The 20,240-nt window shown below is 35.3% G+C and overlaps 1 long non-coding RNA gene across 1 annotated transcript in view; it reads left to right on the top strand.

The window, feature by feature from the left end:
* Positions 1 to 20,240, top strand: part of LOC118882714 — a 129,160-nt gene that overhangs the window by 37,773 nt on the left and 71,147 nt on the right. The window contains exon 2 of the long non-coding RNA XR_005016835.1: positions 6,211 to 6,279. This is a non-coding gene — a long non-coding RNA (uncharacterized LOC118882714). The remainder of the gene's footprint in view (positions 1 to 6,210; positions 6,280 to 20,240) is intronic.

Raw genomic sequence — 20,240 nt, forward strand, 5'->3', positions numbered from 1 at the left:
AGGAAGTATGGTTTCTCCTATTTTCTAAATAGCTTTAATTGCCTTTAAATAATTATAAAAGTAATTGATGTTTAGTTTAAACAGTTTGGAAACTACATAACAAAAGCACATAGAAGAAAACACAAATCATTATAACCTCCTCGCACAAAGGTAAACACCTTGTGGTGTAAATGTTTCTGGTTTTATATATATGCATATCAAATAATGTACAATTATATAATATGAAATGATATATAATAATACATATACTCTCCAGCTAGCTAACTAACATTTTTAGAGAAAAAAGAATATAACTTAAATTATCAATAGGAATTATTATAGTGATTACTTTGAATTCCATTGAAAGAATGTTGTACTGTAATATACATATACACACATGTACATGTGTACGTCTTTTCTTTTAAGACTTTATTTTTTTAGATCAGTTTTAGGTTTACCACAAAATTGAGAGGGAGATACAGAGACTTCTCATATACCACCAGCCCACATGCATAGCCTCACCCATTATCAACATCACTCACAGGAATGGTACATTTTTTACCAAGGCTGGACCTACAGTCACACATCATCATTACCTGACGTTCATAGCTTACCTTAGGATTCACTCTTGGTGTTGTACCTTCTATGGGTTTGGGTAAATGTATAGTGGCCTACAGCCATCTTATAATATCACAGTGTTTTTCACTGCCCTCAGAATCCTCTGTGCTCTGCCCATTCATTTCTCCCCCTGCCTCTAGCCAGCAAACATTCATCTTTTTACTGTCTCCATAGCTTTGCCCTTTCCAGAATGTCATATAGTTGGAATCATAGTATATAGTCTTTTCAGATTGCCTTCTTTCATTTAATAATATGCATTTAAGTTTCCTCCATGTCTTTTCTTTTTTTTTTTAATTGAAATAAAGAAGTTTATTACACAGGTCCTGGAAGAGGCACATAGCACAACACCAATATCTTTGAATCAACCCTTTGTTGATAGCTTAAAAGTTTGTATGCCCAGGGTGATGTGCCAGAGTTAGATCCAGGATGGGCAAGAGGTAGGAAAATGAGGATTATGAGAGAAGAAATAGAAAGGGAAACCCTGTGCTTTCATCTCACAAGAGTTCCCAAAAGGAAGATCAATTTTCAGAAAAGAATGCATATGAAAATAGAGGATCTGGAAATTGTCCATGTGTTTTCATAGCTTGATAACTCATTTCTTTATAGCACTGAGTACTGTTGCTCTCAATATGTATATATCTTTAGGGAAAAATTCAATAGCGATATTTCAGCGATATTTTTTTCTAATAGAACATGTTAATAATAAATGTGGGCATTTAAATTAACATGTATCACTAGTGAAAACTAGTATTAAATGTATTTGCTTTTCATATATTTTGGATATTAATCTATTAATTTATAATATTTATTTCCTTATTGATAGTAGGAGCTCTTTGTGTATTTAGTACAATCACTCTTTTCTTTCATATATATTTCAAATTATTTTTACCTGATTATTTTAACTTTTGTGTTGGTAAAAGGCATTCTTTCTATTTGTTTATGTATCTGTTTTAGGGGTAGAAAGTGATGGGACCATTCTTTCTAAAATCAACATTTACAACATGAAAATTCAAAATTCACCCGCCCACATCACTATCTTATTACAGAATGCATTCCCATAGAATAGAACTGGTGTTTGATTGATTTTACCCTTCAATCAGGCATACCTGTTTCACAATTTAAAGTTCTCTCTGCGCAACATGTAAAGAGGTTGATATTCTTGCATGCCAAACAGTAAATCTATGGGAAAACTGCCCATAACGTCTCTTTCAAGGTGCTTAGTGAGATAGGCTTTGAAGAAATAGAAAATTTGACCTATATTGATTCTGTGTCCTTTGAGAAACAGGCAGCTTAGGCTTGATTAATGAGTATTTCCCATCTCATTTATGTCCCCAATCCCTGAAATTGACATCTGAAAATTCCAGTGTATTTTTCCAAAGTAAATTATGTTGAGTGCGTTCTCTGGTTGTAGTATCTCTTTGCCTCCAAATGGCCAAGTGCTATATTCCCAGCCATGTAGACAACAGCTAGTTTGGGAAGAAGCAAAAGAAACAAAATCAAAACAAAGCAAATCAAACCAAAAAAATTGAAATATGATAAATATGCTCTGAATCTTAGACCATAGCTACATTGAAATATTTTTGAGATGGTTTTTCTTGCATCCATGGACTCCCAAAGGACCTTTTTGTTTTGTTTTGTTTTTATATTTAAAATAGAGTAACAATATCAGTATGAGTTAACCAATAGGAGACTGGAGATTTTGTGTCATTATTCTGAGATTAAAATTGCGTGCTCTTTTTCATGAATTTATAATCCGACATCTACACTGATCTACAATTAAAGAATCTCAGAAATGTAAGGGATCTTATAGATATGTTAATGGAGTGTTTTCTATAAAAGGCTATACATTAAAATCATCTGGGAATATATATGTATTTTTTTAAATACACATGTCAGGCTTATTTCCTAGAACAGGAATTGGTAAAAAAAAACTCTCTGTAAAGGGACAGATACAAAATATTATAGGTTTTGTAGTTCATTCAGTCTTCATAGCAATGACTCACCTCGCTATTCTAGCCAAAAAGTAGCCATAGATAATACCTAAACAAATAGGTGTAGCTGTGGTCCAATAAAACTTTATTTATAAAAACAGATAGTTCTCCAGATTTGGCCCAGGGCTGTAGTTTGCTGACCTCTGCTCTATAAGCTCAGTTTGATGTGTTAGCGACTTAACTGGCAATAGAAAAACAATAGCATTTGTCTTCAGAGGAGGATTGCAGAAACCAGTTTCTCTGATATATCACCCACAATGTCTCAAATAAATTTAAAAAATACTGGACATGAGAAGGAAACAGAAAATACCAGCCACAGTGAAGAGGAATAATACTTTAAAGTAAGAGATTCACAATTGCTCAAACGTTGAAATTAGCAAAGCCTTTAAAATAAGGCTTTGATAAGCTAGTTAAAAGTACACTGAAAATGATGACTATATAGGTAAAAATATTAGGAGTTTAGGGGAGATAATGAAACATAAAAGAGAATCAGGTTTAATAAGAATTAAAGAATACAGAAGTTGAAATAAATAATAAACATGAAGACCAGACAATAGAGAACCAAGTGGGTCTTGGGTAAAAGGGAGGCGGGTATTCCCAGCAGAGGAGACAATTTAAGCAAACTCATGGCAGCATTAAAAAGAAATGCATGTCATAAAAACTGCACAGAGGTGGAGTGACTTGTCCAATATCATGCAAGAACTCAGTGGCAGAGCTCATTTTCAAGTTCAATATTCTTTCCACATCTTCTTCCCTGGTGGTAAGTATCCAGGCTCTGCCTAACACACTGCTTCAAGCTTCTTGAACAGGATACTTGCCTGATTAATTGCCCTCCGAATAGGTGCTCAGAGCAAATTATCATCTTCACTTCATATTTGCAGCCACGGTTGTTTTTTTAAGGGAAGCCATTTATCCATACTGGCAAATTAAAACAGTTATGATCATGGTAATAACATCATTTGAATAATCAAATGCAATTGAAAATAAATGCGCCAATTTAGGCTGGACATGAGCTATTGTAATGTGCATTTATGTTTAACATCCTTATGTTTCCCTGGATGCTGTGATGGACTGAGCTCTGCAATTTAGTTGTATAGGCAAATTTTCTTTCAACCATCTCTATCCCTACATTTGAAAGGGAGGGGGAACAATCAACTTGCTGTAAACTGATTATAAACAAATTACAATAGGGCTCAGGTAATGAAGGATGGGCAATTATAATTGCATTCAAATTATTATTATTGGCAGAGCTATATTGGACTAGTGTTAAGTAGACATGAAATAAACTGGATTTAACAAAGCAAATCTGCCCTTTTGTGCGTTTCATGTAGTCTTGCTGAATACTACAGTATATTGTAAAGTGTGGATGTTTCTATTTTGGCTGCTCTAGAAATTCTCATATTAGTTGAAGATAGTGTCTGCTAAAATTGTTAGCTTTCTATACAGGAAAGGCACAATGTGTTTGGAAGTTGGAACTCCAAGATGTGTATTAAAGAAAAATTTCCATATCAAAGACATTGCTTTTATCTACATCTTGTATTTACTTGAGATAGGTTGGGACTGAAGAGCAGAGTGTGACATGCTATCATTACAGCTCTCCAAGGTTACCCTGTAGGGGTCACAAGTTTTGGAGACCAACTTACTCTCCCTCCAACTGTAATTGAGCTGAATGTATAAACATATTCCAAATGATCAAGCCAGGGATGTCACCTGCTTCTGTGACAATTTATACCAATAAATAAGGACTCAAAACCCCCTTTCCAGGCTTTATTGTTCTGTATAGAAAACAATAATCAAATCCATCTACATTTCTTTTCCACGCAAGACTTGCTAGACATTTCAAAGTAAGCGTACTGCAGTAACTAGTTGGCTGACAAACCACTTTACACTGAATATATACAACTTGAGGCTCTTAGAGTAACAATTGTGAATTCGTCTATTGAATTTATTTATATATAATTGCTAAAAGTATTGAGATGGTCTTAGCTAAAGACCATCTATGGGCGTCATAGAGGGGGGGTGTCCCCTGATATAACCAGGCCATCCCTGTGGGTGGAAAAGATGGACCCCTCTAGACTTCCCACCCTGTAGATTCTTGATATAAATAACAAAGTGAAACAATCATACATTGCCCACAAATGTGTCCTCATATGCTGTACTTTCATCAACTTTAGGCAAGTATGATTAACTAGGCAAGTATGTTAACTAACAGGCATGAAATAATAATTGAGGTTTAAATATTTGGCATTTCATTTTTCTAGAAGATCTCTCAGAATAAAAACATCTTTGTGCCTGGGCTAATTGATAATAAACCCACTAAATTAACCCCTAAGTCCATAGCCAACAGAAATAGAAACCAAAATTAATGATTACTATCAACATATGTTATTATGTACCTGGCACCAGGCTGAGCATCTTACAAATATAAACTTATTTTTTTTTATCAATGGCCCTATGACAGAGTTATTACTATTATCCCAATTTTATCGATGAGGAAACTGAAGGTTATATATATTATTCAAGAATTTGGCTGCTCAAGAAAGTGGAGACAAGAGTACCAACAGCAAAATCCATACTCTGAACCAGAGATCTGCAAACTAGACTGGGGGTCAATCTGGCCCATCTTTGTTTGGCCCGTGAGCTACTTTTAAATAGCCAAAAAGAAAAAAAAAATCAAAGATGTACAATATTTCCTCAGCCATGAAAGTTATGCTAAATTCAAATGTAAATGTCCACAAATAAAGTTTTATTACAGTACCGCTGTGCTCATTATGTATTCTCCACGCCTGTTTTCCTACTATAGTGGCAGAGTTGAGTGGTTGTAACAGAGACCATATGTGGATACAGCTATGCTCAGATGTATTCTCCATGTCTGTTTTCCTGCTATGGTGGCAGGGTTGTAACAGAGACCAGATGTGGTTCTGTCATCACTTTGCCCTGCTGCTTGGCACACTACAACTTGAGCGATGCAGTTATAACTGACAGTGTTTTGGTGCCTCATATATGGCACTCAAATAGGGAAAAAAATATCAAGATATTTTATTTATCTTTTTATTACTAGTGCATAATAAACAATGTCAAAATAACAATAAGAAGCAAAAATAATGTTGTGATTTAAAGGCACAATAGTGTGGATTATTTTGTTATTGAATTAGAAGTCAAAGAATTGTGTTTATTATGCAATGGCATTACAGCTATTCTAAAAGAATTCATTATACATTGACTTTAGCAAACTAAGCACTCATGACAATATCCCTATTGTGGGATATTGGAAAGCAATGTTCAGAAAAATTAGAAAATTTGAAACAATATCTTATCACAGCAGAACTGCTTCACAAAAATAAAAATAAGACCACAACTAAAGTGCCTGAGTGACTCATTTGTTAGCCAAGCAAAGAAAATGGTTTACCAATTGTGGGTTACACCATCTCTGATTACAACAGCAAAAGAAATGTGTCCAGAGAGAAACAAAATTGTTAAAACCTATTTGCCCTTCTGTGAAAAAAAAATTGAAGAGTTGTGGATATTAGGAGCAAATCAGTAGTCAATTAAAAATAAGCTGGATGATTTTGAATTGTTCTCTTTGACTATTGATGAGTTAACAAATTTTACTTTTTTCCAGGAGTCAATACTGAGTTTGAAGTGATTGAAGAATTAGCCTTTATGAATAGCCTGCATGGAATAACCACAGGTAAGAATATTTTCAAAGAAGTTGAGAAAATACTAATTCATTAAAACCTGAAGTGAAATCTGCTATGATGTGCTGTAACTCATGGTGGTAAAAGTATGGGTGAAGCATAAAAAGACTCATTTGGACAGATTTACAAAGCTTGTGAAAGTGTAAGTTGTTTAAAGGTATGTTTATTTATTATATTATTCATCAGCACGTACTATGTGGAAAATACTTTAGCCTGTTGAATCAGTAGTATCAATGGTGAACGTCGTCTGCTCTAGTGGATTTAACATTGTCGTTTCATGAATTTTCATAAGAAATAGGAGTTGAATATCCTAACTTGGCTTTACCACATAGCAGGTTGATGGTTTACCAGTGGTGAAGTTTTTTTGTGATTTTTGATGGCAGGACCCAAATTGAATTTTTTTGAATAAGAAGGACTACCCTCAATCATTATTGTTAAACACTGACTGGCTTTAGAAACTAGCTTCTGTTGCAGATGATAATACTTCTTAGTGAATCCATCTAAACTTTCAAGGTGAGAGATAGCTTATATACGAAACTTATATTGGTTTAAAGTCATTTCCATAAAAACTAATGTTGTTTGAAATACAAGTAATGTCAACAGAGTTGTAACCTTCCCATGCTGACAAGAGTTAAAACAGGAAGTAAAATTATCACTATCACACAAATTTTCAGTACTCAATCTACAAATTTCTAAGCTTAAGCTATAGTTCCAACAGTTTGTTTCAAACCTCACACCAAATGAAAAAAAAATTTTCTATATTTCAAAATCAATTTAACCATGAAATTGAGTAGCTTCCACCTAACCTTCAATTGGAAATGATTAATCTGAAATATTATGGCATGTTAAAATAAAAATATCTAGAGAAAAATCTAGTAGAATTCTATAAATGCCTTCCAAGCAAAAAATGTACGCAATTTAAATTGAATAAAGAGTGACATCACCAAGATGGCAAAGTAGGAGATGCCAGCCTCTGTTCCACAACAAAGATGGACAATTTGACAGTTATTTATGGGAAAAAAACAAACAGCTCTGGAAGAACACAGGGGTCTACTTAAGAAACTTCAGCAGCATACCAGAACAAAAAACCTGAGAATAACCAGGAAAAAAGTGAAGGAAGAACAGCTTCATTTTGCCGGCATCATCATTCCCCAGGCCAGCACTGCTCAGTGCTGAGAGGAAACTCCCCACCTAGAAAGAGTTCCTCTGACTGGAAAGAGAGAGTGGAGTGAGTGACCAGCTTCCCCACTCTTTTGGGGCACCAAAAAAAGGACCTGCTTTGATTTCACCCCACCCAGAGACCAGCAAATCTCTGATATATAGAGATGGCTAGGAACAAAAAAGAGCAGGGGCTACTGGTATCAGCCATGCAGCAGCAGCAGCTGTGGTTCCCAGTGATGAGCTCTGCAGGAGATCTTAGTAGCTTTTGCCACTGTAGAAACCAATGGTCAGCACAACCATAATGGACGCCATGCAGATTTCACCATGCTTTGTCCTAGATGTATTCATGTTCACAAACACCAGCTACCCAATTCCCTCCCCACCCCCTCCTTGCCACCTCCATCAGAGCCAGGGATTCACACAGGCCACCAGCCCAGGCTTCTGTGGCAACATGGGTGCGAGATGCCAGCCTGAAACCTCATGGCTGACTGCCACCACTATGTGCACACTTGGGTCTAGCCTCCCTAGCTGTGCACCTGTATACCACCAGCTTGACCTTTGTCACCAGTCTCTACTGTGGTGTGCACACCCATGGCAAGATCCTTCTACCACGAAGGATAGCATCTAAACTAATCTCTGGTTTAATACTAAAAATATTCTTAATCATGATATATTTGAAAACCATGTTATATTTATAATGCAGTTTCTAAAACAGACGCACATGGCATATTCATTTTACAGTACAATAAATTATAGGTCTAAAAACTCAGGTTAATGCTTTCAAGTTATCATCTTAATGCAAACAAAACTGTCCTTTAAAAAAGATATTTTTTAAAATTTTTATTTTGAAAGATAATATTTCTACACATTTTTCGAAGGCATAAACATATCTAGGCCATAACATGTCCTGACAAGCATTCAAGCACATTCCACATTTACCTATATCATTTCTGTACAGATAAAGCCATTCCTGCTCTTTCTTAAATATGAAAGCTTAGTCAATGAGATGATATATCCAGTTACATATTTACTAAATGAAGGAGATATTTTAAAATATGACTTTCACAGCATTGTGTACAACTCCCCACTTTTCTTTCAGCATCTAAAAGAAAATGCTGACAACATCATTGAATAGTAATTCAAAAGAACATGGTAGGAAGAAAACGTCAGTTACAATGGTGGAGTAAGGACTTTCACAACTTCTCTACTTCATAAAATCAAAGAGAACACTGGCAAACATTGTGAATATCAACTTTTTGACAAATCTGGAAATTAATCAAATACTTGCAACAATTCATAAAACACTTAATCCAGAAAAAAAAAGGCTGTGTCTCAGTAAGAATAACAAGTATTATGGTGTTTTAGCTTTCTCTATCCCCATCCTCCACTACCTGACTCAGTGGTACCCTTGAAAACTAATACCTCCATAATTACAGTAAAAACCAGCAGCTTAAAAGCCCTTTGGGCAGAACTGAGTTGAAGCTCCTCTAAAACACTGGGTTGAGGCTCCTACAAAGCTCCATTCCTAGAGAAGTGTCATTATTTGACTTACTTAGAATTTCCCCAGAAAACTCCATCTGCAAGAGTGTTCTTTACTTGACCTGATGTAGAGCCCACCTAATGTGAACACCTTTTTCTCCCAGGATAATTGTCAAAAGCAATCAGTGGCAATTGTTTAACGTTGCAGGAGCAACAAAAAAACTGACAAAAAAAAAAAAAAAAAAGAGAGGGAGAGAGAAATCTGAGAAATGAGATGGCCGTAGAAGCTTTGTAAAGTTCTGACATATTCCTGAGAACCTAATAGTCCGTGAACATGCAAAGATCTAGGCACAAGCTCAAGAAATACCTGAGAAGGCCCTAAGTCCTCACCTCTGGCTGACCTTGAAGCTCTGCACAAGCAAGAAGGCAGAGTTGTAAACTGCCTACCTGAGCATTGAAGGTATGCCCCAACATGAACACAGAGCCCCTTGTCAAATAGTCTGGGGGACTTACTCATTCTAGGCATTTAGGGAAATATCTGGCGATCATTAACTGACACTAAGCTATCTGAGCAGAAACTACAGTGGCCACAGAAGACAAAGTATACAGACTTTACAAAGTTAAATCAGCAAAGTCACTAAGCAGATAAACAGTATGAACAAGAATAGAAACAACAATAAATAGCAATAGCTTATGGGAAGGGAGGAAAATCTGATATCCAGAATAGTCACATTTTATTATTTAAAACCTTCAGTTTTCAACAAAACAAGTATAAGACACACAAAAAAACAAAGTATGGACCATACACAGGAAAAAATAAACAATCACTAGAAATTGTCCTTAATAAAGCCAAGATACAGAATTTATTGAAAACAGTATTTGTTGCCCATTCTGATTTTTATCTCAAAAAGTCAGGAATGCAACAGCAAAAGACTTAACTTTCTAAGTATCATTTCTTATTTCCCAAATGCATGTGTTCTCTCTTTCTGTATTTTAAATATATTGAAAGAACTAAAATAATCCGTGCATGATAGACAATAAAAAATATGAGAACTATATATCATTATGGAAAGAACATCAAAAGTTGAAGGCTTTAATACTTCACTTTCAATAATAGATAACAAAACGAGACAGATCAACAAGGTAATAAGACATATAAAAGACACAGTAAACCAACTAGACTGAGTAAATAACTATAGAGCACTGCTATGATCTGAATGTTTCCGTTCCCCCTAAATTCATATGCTTAAATTATAAGCCCGAAAGATGAAGGTATTAGGAGTGGGACCTTTAGGAAATGCTTAAAGCTTGAGGGTATAACCTTCATGAATGAGATTAGTACCTTATAAAAGAAACCCACAGGGATCCCTAGCACTCCCACCATGTGAGGACACAGCAAGAAGGAGCATGCTATGAACCAAAAATGAGCTCTCACCAAAATTCAAACATGCTGGAACCTTGATCTTGGACTTCCTAGCCTCCAGAACTGTGAGCAATAAATTTCTGTTGTTTATAAGCTACCAAGTGTGTGGTGTTTTGTTGTACCTACCTGAAAAAACTGACAAGCACAACAATTTCAGATATATTATATATATTATTTTCAAGTTCACAGGAGTCATTCCTCAAGGTAGCCCATACGCTAACACATAAAACAAGTCTCAGTATAATTAAATGGATTATAATCATACAAATTATATTCTCTAAGCAAAATGAAATGAAATTAGAAGTCAATAACAGAAGGAAATTTTGGAAATTCACAAATATGGGAACATTAAACAAATACTCTTATAATCAATGGATCAAAGAAGATAAATTAGAAAATACTCTTCTATAAATGAAAACACAAACACAATGTTCCAGAGCTTGTGGAATGCAGCTAACACAGTGCTTACAGGGAAATTTATAATGTAAAAAGATATATTAAAGAAGAAAGATCTCAAATTTATAATCTAACATCCCACTGTAAGAAACTAAAATAAAAAGAAGTGGGTACTTTGTTACAGCAGGTCTGAGAAAGTAATACAAATTTTGGTATCAGAAGTGGATATGTTGCGATATGATATCTCAAAATGTGGCAGTGGAATTGGGTAATGTATTGAGGCTGAAAGACTTTTGAAAAGTGTATTAGAGAAAGCCTACATAGTCTTGAGATTTTTGGTAGAAATATGGAGGTTAAAGGTGCTTCTGGTGAGATCTCAGATGGAAATGAGGAATACCTTATTGGAAATTGGAGGAAAGGTGATCCTTGTTATAAGTGGCAGACAACTTGGCTGAACTGTGTTCTAATGTTGGGCGGAAAGTATAACTTTTAAACAATGAACTTAGATATTTAGCTGAGGATATTTCCAAGAAGTGGGCATGGTACAGCCCAATATCTCTTTGCTACTTATAGTAAAATGTGAAAAGAAAGAGATGAATTGAGGAAAGGACTATTATGTAAAAAGGAACCAGGAAAATTCTCGGCCTATCCATATTACGAAAGATACTAAGGCATGCTCTGGAGAGAACACTAAGAATACTACCAGAAAATCTTTTGCTGAAGATATTAATCATGTACGATTTGACTTTACATCTCAGCAGAAGCCAGCATAGAGATGGTGTGCATCCTTTTGACTTTACATCCATGGGAGACCAACAAAGGTTTTGAGAAGGATATATCAACAGAAACACTGCCAGCTTGGACTGAAGTATACAGAGACAGAACAAAATGCAGGAAGGCTATCAGACTTCCAAAAGTCTACAAGAAGGAAACAGTCGAGAGGATAAAGTCATGTCTGCCTCTGCAGATCCAGAGGGCAGGGCTCCAGTTGTTTCCATGGGCAAAGAGGTAGGGCAACCAACACCTTCACAGTTGAGAGGGCAGTGCCATCTCTGAGTGCTGAAGGGGAGCAGTGGGCTGCTACCATAGGCCAGAGCATGGGGCTATTCCTTGGGATCTGGAGAACAGAGCATATAGCCAAAGAGAATCATTCTCAGGACTTGAAATCTAATGAAAATTTCCCCTGCTGATTTTCAGACTTGTTTGGGACATGTTACCCTTTATTCCTTCCATTTCTTCCTTTCTGAATGTGAATATCTATTCTATCTATGCATGATTCAACATTGCATTTTGGAAACAGATAACTTGTTTTTTAGTCTCATTGATCCACAGATGGAGAGGAATTTTGCTTGAGGATAGATCATACCCAAAGTCTCACCCATACCTCATTTAGATGATGAGACCTTGGACTTTTTGAGTTTATCATATTTAGCTGAGATTTTAGACTTAGAGTTGATCCTGCAATAGGGTAGGGCTTTGGGGAATGTTAGGATGAAGTGAATGTATTTTGTACATGGGAAGGATGTGAATTTTTGGAGGCTAGCGGCAAACTTTACTGGGTTGAACAGTGTCCCTCCCAAAATTCATATCCACCTGGAACCTGTAAATGTGGACTTATTTGGAAACAGGGTCATTGCAGATGTAATCAAAGTTAAGATGTGGTCATAATGGACTAGGATGAGCCCTAAATCCAATAAGCAGTGTCCTTATCAATAGAGGGGGTCTTGGATACAGACACACACAGAGGAAGGAAGACCATGTGAAGATGGACATTGGAGTGATGCAGCTACAAGCAGAGGAACACCAAAGATTGCCAGCAACCAACCTCTAGAAGTTAAGAAAAGACAAGTAAGAATGACCCTGCCAACAGCATAATTTTAAACATCTAGCACTCAGAAATGTGAAGACATAAATTTCTCCTGTTTTAATTTACAGAGTTTGTACTACTTCATTACAGAAGCCTCAGGAAACTATTAGACAGTCTGTAACCACCCCCCCCCCAAAAAAAAGAAAAGAAAAGAAAATTGAATTAGTGGTCAAAATCTTCCCAAAAAGAGAAGTCCAGGATTAAATGGATTTATTGATGAGTTCCACAAAGTGTTTGAAGGGGAATTAATACTAACCCTTCACAAAGTCTTCCAAAATTGAAGAGGAGAAAATTCTTCCCAACTTATTTTATGAAGTCAGTATTACCTTTGAGCAGACAAAGGTATTACAAGAAAATAAAACTACAGACTCCCTTAGGAATGTAAACTCAAAACTCCTCAATAAAATATGATCAAACCAAATGCAGTCAAATATACAAAGGATTATATACCATAACCAAGTGATCAGTAGTGCAAGGAGGCTTCAACATAAAAAATTAAAGAAAAGAATATACTGTATTTATAGAATAAAAGACAAAACTCACACAATCCTCTCAACTGATGCAGGAAAAAGTATTTGACAGAATCAAATCCCCTTCTATGTTAAAAAACCTCAATGAAACTTTAAATAGAAGGAAACTTTCTCAAGCTAATAGAAGGCATTTATGAAAAACCCACAGCTAACACCATCCTTAATGGTGAAAGACTGAAAGCTTTTCTCCTAAGGTCAGATATAACACCAGAATGTCCACTCTATTCAACATCATATTGAAGGTTCTAAGTAGAGCAATTAGGCAGGAAAAATAAATAAAAGTCATCAGACTGAAAAAGGAGAAGTAAAAAAATTTCTCTATTCACAGATAAATGATTTTGTATATAGAAAATCCTAAAAAATTCACATACAAAACTCTTAAAGCTGATAAACTACTTCAGCAAGGTTTCATGTTATAAGATAGACATTATATAGATATACAAATATCAGTTGTATTTCTACACACAAGCAGTGGTTACAATAGCATCATAAAACAATAAAATGCTTAGGAATAAGTTTAACAAACTTGTAAAACTTGTACACTTAAAACTGCAAACCAGGGGCTTCCCTGGTGGCGCAGTGGTTGAGAATCTGCCTGCCAATACAGGGAACACAGGTTCGAGCCCTGGTCTGGGAAAGTCCCACATGCCGCGGAGCAACTGGGCCCGTGAGCCACAATTACTGAGCCTGCGCGTCTGGAGCCTGTGCTCCGCAACAAGAGGCCGCGATAGTGAGAGGCGCGCGCACCGCGATGAAGAGTGGCCCCCACTTGCCGCAATTAGAGAAAGCCCTCGCACAGAAACGAAGACCCAACACAGCCATAAATAAATAAATAAAAATTAAAAAAAAAAAAAAAACTACAAACCATCACTGAAATAAATTCAAGAAGACCTAAATAAATGGAGAAATATATCATGTCATGAATTGGAAAATTTAATATTAAGATAATGCTACTCCCCATATTGAACTATAAATCCAACACATCCTACATCACAAGCCTGGTTTCTTTTGTGTGTGTGTGGAAATTGACAAGCTGATCCTAAAAATCATGTGTATTTTCAGTAGAACCAGAATATCTACAACTATCTTGAACAAAAAGAGAGATGAGATTAAAATTGAGGGAATAATGTTTTCTAATTTCAAAAATTACTACAAAACAACAGTGATTAAGAGTGTGTGGTACTGGCATAAGCATAGTCACAGATCAATGAAACAGAATTGAGAGTTCAGAAATAAACCTTTGCATTTAAGGTCAACAGATTTTTGACAAAGATGCCAATCTAACTTAATCATAACTTAAGGAAAGAATTATTTCTTCAACAAGTGGTGCTGAGACAACTTGCTCTCCATATGCAAAATACAAAATTGGATCTCAGCCTTACACCATGCACAAAAATTCATTCAAAATGCATTAAGAACGTAATGTAATTACTAAAAATGTAAAATATGGACTTTAATTTTTGTGACCATGGACTAGGCAAAGGTTTCTTAGATATGACACCAAAATGCCCAAGCAAAAAAAATAAAAAAAAGATATTTATATTGGATTTCGTAAAAAACAAACCATGTGTCCTTCAAATGGTACTATCAAGAATTTTTTTTAAAAAACAGATAATGGAATAAAATATATGCAAGGGACTACTACCTATACTATGTAAAGAACTCATACAACTCAACAATAAAAAGACTACCCTATTAAATAATGGGCAAAGTATTTGAAAACATCAGTTTACCTACAGAAGTTATCCAAATGACCAATAATCACATGAAAGATGCTCAACATTATTAGTCATTAGGGAAATGCAAATTAAAACCACAAAGTATCACTTTATACCCACTATCATTGCTATAATTTAAAAAAAAAATGGATAATTACAAATCTAGGACAAGAAGAGCAGAAATTGGAACCCAAATACATTGGTAGTAGGAATTTAAAATAGACCAGTGACTTTGGAAATTGGTTTGGAATTGCTTCAAAAATATAAACATAAGATTACCATATTTCCCTGAAGTTCCACTCCTAGGTATATAGTCAAAAGAAATTGTTCACACGAAAACTTGTACATGAGTGTTTATAGAAGCATTATTCATAATAGCCAAAAGTTGAAACAATCTGAAGGTTCAATAATGAGTAGATAAAAAAAATGCTATGTACCAATACAATGGAATACTGTTTAGCCATAAAAATAATGAAATACTGATACATGCTACCACATGGATGAACCTGAATACTTTAAACTAAGTGAAAGAAGCTAGGCACAAAAGGCCAAATATTGTATGGTTCTATTTATTTGAAATGTCCAGAATAGGGAAACCCATAGCGGCAGAAAGTACATTAGCGATTACCTGAGGTTGAGGTTACAGAAGTATGCAGAGTGACTGCTAATTCACAAAGGGGTTTTTGGGAGGCAATAATAATATTTTGGGAGTACGCATTGTTGGAGCTTGCATAAGTTTGTGAATACTAAAAACCACTGAATTTTTAAAACTTTTATACTTTAAAATAATGAATTTCATGGTATAGGAATTATATCTCAAAAGTAGCTAAAAATACTATATGATATATAATATTAGGCATGACTTAAAGTAGGCACAGGATAGGAGCCTTCACTGTAAATTACTGAAACCATTTATGTATTTCTTTTGTTCTAATCATTTGACTCTAAAAATACTGATATCTGTGCCATGACTTCTCTGAGGTGATTCTTTTTTTCTTGTGATTTCACTATCATTTCTTCACTTTCTTTTTCTCCCATTGAAACATTGGTAATAAATTCAGTTTTTAGAAGTTCATTTCTATTAAAGTCTATTGAATGTTTAGAAATTTATGTGTGAAACTGTGTGGCAGATATTTTACCAGGAACTAGGGATAAAACATTGAAAGATAAACAAACATATTCCCTGCCACCGCCGAGTTTTTGGCCTAGATAAGGATTGGCACAAATTATGTCAGTAAACAAAGCCAGCGTAATATTTTTGAAGACCGTATTACACAGGATTGAAACAAGTAGAAGTAATCTTGACTAAAGTGTAATAATACGTTTTCCTTTATTTATCTCTTATTATATGCCTGTTAGCCACCATATTCAACTGAGATGTCATTTAAAATCAATACTCAGTTAATCCTTGACAGTCAACCACCTGTACTAGATTTCAGAACTTCAGAGATATTAAATTTGTGGTAAAAATAATGCAAAAAAATGTGGTAAAAATAATGCAAAAAAAAAAACTTTTTGGTAGATGTTCAAACAGTTGATCTTACTTGAAAGTATGATACAAACACTGATGGTTAATAAATTTATTCAGCTATAGTTTAAAGATCTAGAGATGGTCTGGTGGCCAGATCCATTTTCACCTGGGGTAGTCAGTTTCACTCAGTTTCCAGACTCTGCTCTGGGTCACACATGACATTACTAGAACATCGCTCCTGCTCTAAAACCTTACATATATGTGTAAAATATATGTACATATATATGTAATCCTACATACGTAAATCATGTATGATTTATATAATTTATTTATATTTAAATACACATGTAGTTATCTATATATATAGAGAGAGAGAAACAGAGACAGAGATAAAGAGAAAGGGAGAGAGAAATAATGTAATTTTAAAATTCTAAGGCAATAGCATAATTATTACATAGAATAAGTAGATAAGTGGCCATTTCCTTAACATCTAGGGTATTTTAATGACCATGAGATCTCACTATTTCATAATATAGGATTATATGATATTCTCATATGTGATAAAGCATTGGAAATAAGAATCTTATCAAATTTGTGCATTTAATCTTTTATTCATGGGTTACAAAACAAATATTTGAACTATCATTTGTTTATGAGCATTATTCAGTACCAAGGGCATTCTGACGAAGACTCTGAGCCTATTACTTTTAATTATACTCTTTCTAGTTAAACCCAATAAGCCATCTCCTGAGGAAGTACAGACAGTCCTCAATCTAGGATGGTTTGATTTATGAGGCAATATGTATTCAGTAGAAACTGCACTTCAAATTTTGAACTTTGATCTTTTCCCGGGCTAGCGATATACCATAGGATGCCCTCTTCCATGATACTCTGTTGGCATGCTGGGCAGCCCCCGCAAGCTGCAGCTCCCAGTCAGCCACGTGATCATCAGGGTAAACAACCAATATACTTATAACCATTCTGCACCCATACAACCATTCTGTTTGTCACTTTCAGTAAAGTAGTCAATAAATTACATGAAGTATTTAACAATTTATTATAAAATAGTCTCTGTGTTAGATGATGTTGCCGAACCACAGGCTAATGTAAGTGTTCTGAGCAAATTTAAGGTAGGCAAGGCTAAGCTATGATGTTTGGTAGGTTAGGCATTAAATGCATTTTCCAACTGTAACATTTTCAATTAACCATGGGTAACCCTACCATAAGTCAAGAGAGATTTGTAGTTTAATTTTTTGCTAGATCCACCATACTAAAGAATCCAAATAAAACTCGTTAGTGATGACTCCAAACAAAACACATTGTCCTTTTTCATAGTTGAAATCCAATATAATCTTCATATCTAACAAACCCTCTTCCACTGGGCTTTCCAATGACTGTCCCTAAATTGCCATTGATCTTTTTGTCTTCCCTGAGTTCCTCAAATTTTCTGTATCTCATGGATGGGACAGTTTGTCTTCAATAACATCATCCTACTTTTGCTGGACTGTACCTTCCTTACAGGCAGAAATCATTTTGCCATTCATCCCTAAATCTTTAAATTATTTAAGTCCCTGACCTTCAATATGAATCCTAGTTCTCTCAGTTGGCCTCAATAATACAGTAAATTGTCTCCTCTAAGGCTTTCTTTTTATCACAGTTTTAATAACTCTTATGCCAAGAAGTAACCTTGAAACTGTTTGAAAAGGAACTGCTTTGGGGGAATGTGCTAGGGGTAGGTGGATGTTCCCCTTTATCTCCTCCAAGATGCCTCTGGAATAAGCGGAGGCAGAGAGATTAAGCAACTCTTCTGAGTATGCAAAGCAAGGAAATAGGGAAGCAAAAATTCTGACCTGGGTTGGTCAGAATCTAGAGTTCAAACTTTTAACCTCTAAACAATCTATCCTTGATAATAGGGTGTGGAGAGCATTTTTAAATCCTGCTCATTGTCTCTGCCATTAGATGGAGTTCTGGTTCCTAGTAACTATGATATCTTCAATCAAATTAGTACATAATTTCATTTCATTTTTCCACTTTTTTATTGAGCTGAATACTTCAAAACTTCTCAATCATTCACACATTTTCAATAATTTCAGTAAAGAAAAAAACAAACACGTTATGTGCAAAGTGAGGAAAATGACTCTCAGACTACATGGCTATTCATCTCCAGCTGGGCTGCTTTTTAACACAGCTATTTTTAAAACAGCCTTTTCTATTTTACAAAAATCCTTTTCTTTCCCCTGAAGCCAAGTCTAGAGGACTTTTTTTTTTTTGGAAGGAGTGTGACTCAACACTTCACACCTTCTTCTTTATAAAAGAAATGCATGAGACAGGGTGAGTGACCACTATCTCTGTGTGTGAGAATAATTCCTTGCTTGACCAAACTTTGGTCAGGGTCCTCAACCTTCTCCTAGGCCCATCTGTGCATTTCTTTGTAAATCTAGTTTTAGCAAAACCCCTGCCAAGTCATTTTAACTAGAACCCCCGACCCTTGATATCTGATCACCCTCGATAGCTGATCAGGTTCCTCACTCTCTGCTGTTCCCCAGATGATGTCTGATTCCTCTGGCCTGTCTTCAGCAAGAATCCGGTTAGGTCAGTTTAGCCAGAACTCTCCTTACCGCTAACGTTTCCTCTTAATAATTTTCCATCCACTGACTGCCACCGTGTTCCCTGGCTATAAATTCCCACCTGTCCACACTCTGTTTGTAGTTGAGCCCAGTCTTTCTCCCCCACTGCAAAATCTCACTGCAGTGGTCCCTATACCTCTCCCAACGGTCCTGAATCAAGTCTGCCTTACCATGTTGAACAAGTGTCATTGAATATTTTTTTTTCTTTAACACATGCCAAGGTTTAGTTCTGGGAATTGCAGCAAGAGTCATTATTGCTTGCAGGAAAGAGAGAAGTGAACCCAGTGATCCTCTCAGCATGGAGGGCCCAGCCCTTGGGTCAAGGCCCCAGGAGATACTGCAGTTCTCCCAACTCATGCATTTCATGGGTGGCATTAAGTCTCTTCAGTGGAGACCAGGTGTACAGGGGAAACTGGGAAGGTGAACAGTAGGAAACCAGAAATAAACTTCATATATCATAGCTTACAATATTGAGAGTATTAAACAAACAATAATTCTAGTAATAGCAGGCAACATAAATATGCCAAATGCCTCCTCCAGAACTAATTAAAAATATTGACCCGTTACTAAATAACACAGCTCTCCCAAAAGACTGTAGTATTCTGGGAATAGTGATAAGTATCAACAACTTTCAGAGAGAGCTGACCTAAGTCGTAGAAAAGAAATACATGTCAGAATCTTATTTTATAAGCTACAAGAGGAGGAATTAGATGAGAGAAAAATTAGTTTATTGGTTCAAATAATTTTTCATTTTACAGATACAGGAGAAATATGAGACCCAGATCTGTCAAAATTCTAAAGAAATAATATGTAAATTTCCTATCTTATTAAGAATCTTTTATAAAAAAAAAAAAAAAAAAAAAACCCATAAAATTGTAATTGAGTTTGTGAGCCACTGTAGGGATTTTGAACTTGCAAATAGGTCAATTGCCAAGAAAATTATACATGAAAGAAAAATCTAGAAGATTACTATTTAATAAGTCAAGTGAGAAAACTTTGTGCATGTAATATCATTATGTTTATCCCACACCCACTCTGGATACTGAATTATTCAATTTTATTCTTTAAAGACATTTTCTTGTTTTGATTTCTGTGTTAGCAGAGATCACAAATCCACTAGCGAAATAAACATTACAATGTATTTTAGCCTCATATATTATGATAATTCCAGCAGTCAAACAGCTGATGTCACTTAAAAAACAAGAATAATTAAAATATAACACTTGAGCAACAGCTCCTAACTTAAGATGTGAGTAGTCTCCCTTTCAACATTTAGAGCAAA

This window comes from Balaenoptera musculus, chromosome 16, assembly GCF_009873245.2.
Source record: "Balaenoptera musculus isolate JJ_BM4_2016_0621 chromosome 16, mBalMus1.pri.v3, whole genome shotgun sequence".
Taxonomy (NCBI): Eukaryota; Metazoa; Chordata; class Mammalia; order Artiodactyla; family Balaenopteridae; genus Balaenoptera; species Balaenoptera musculus.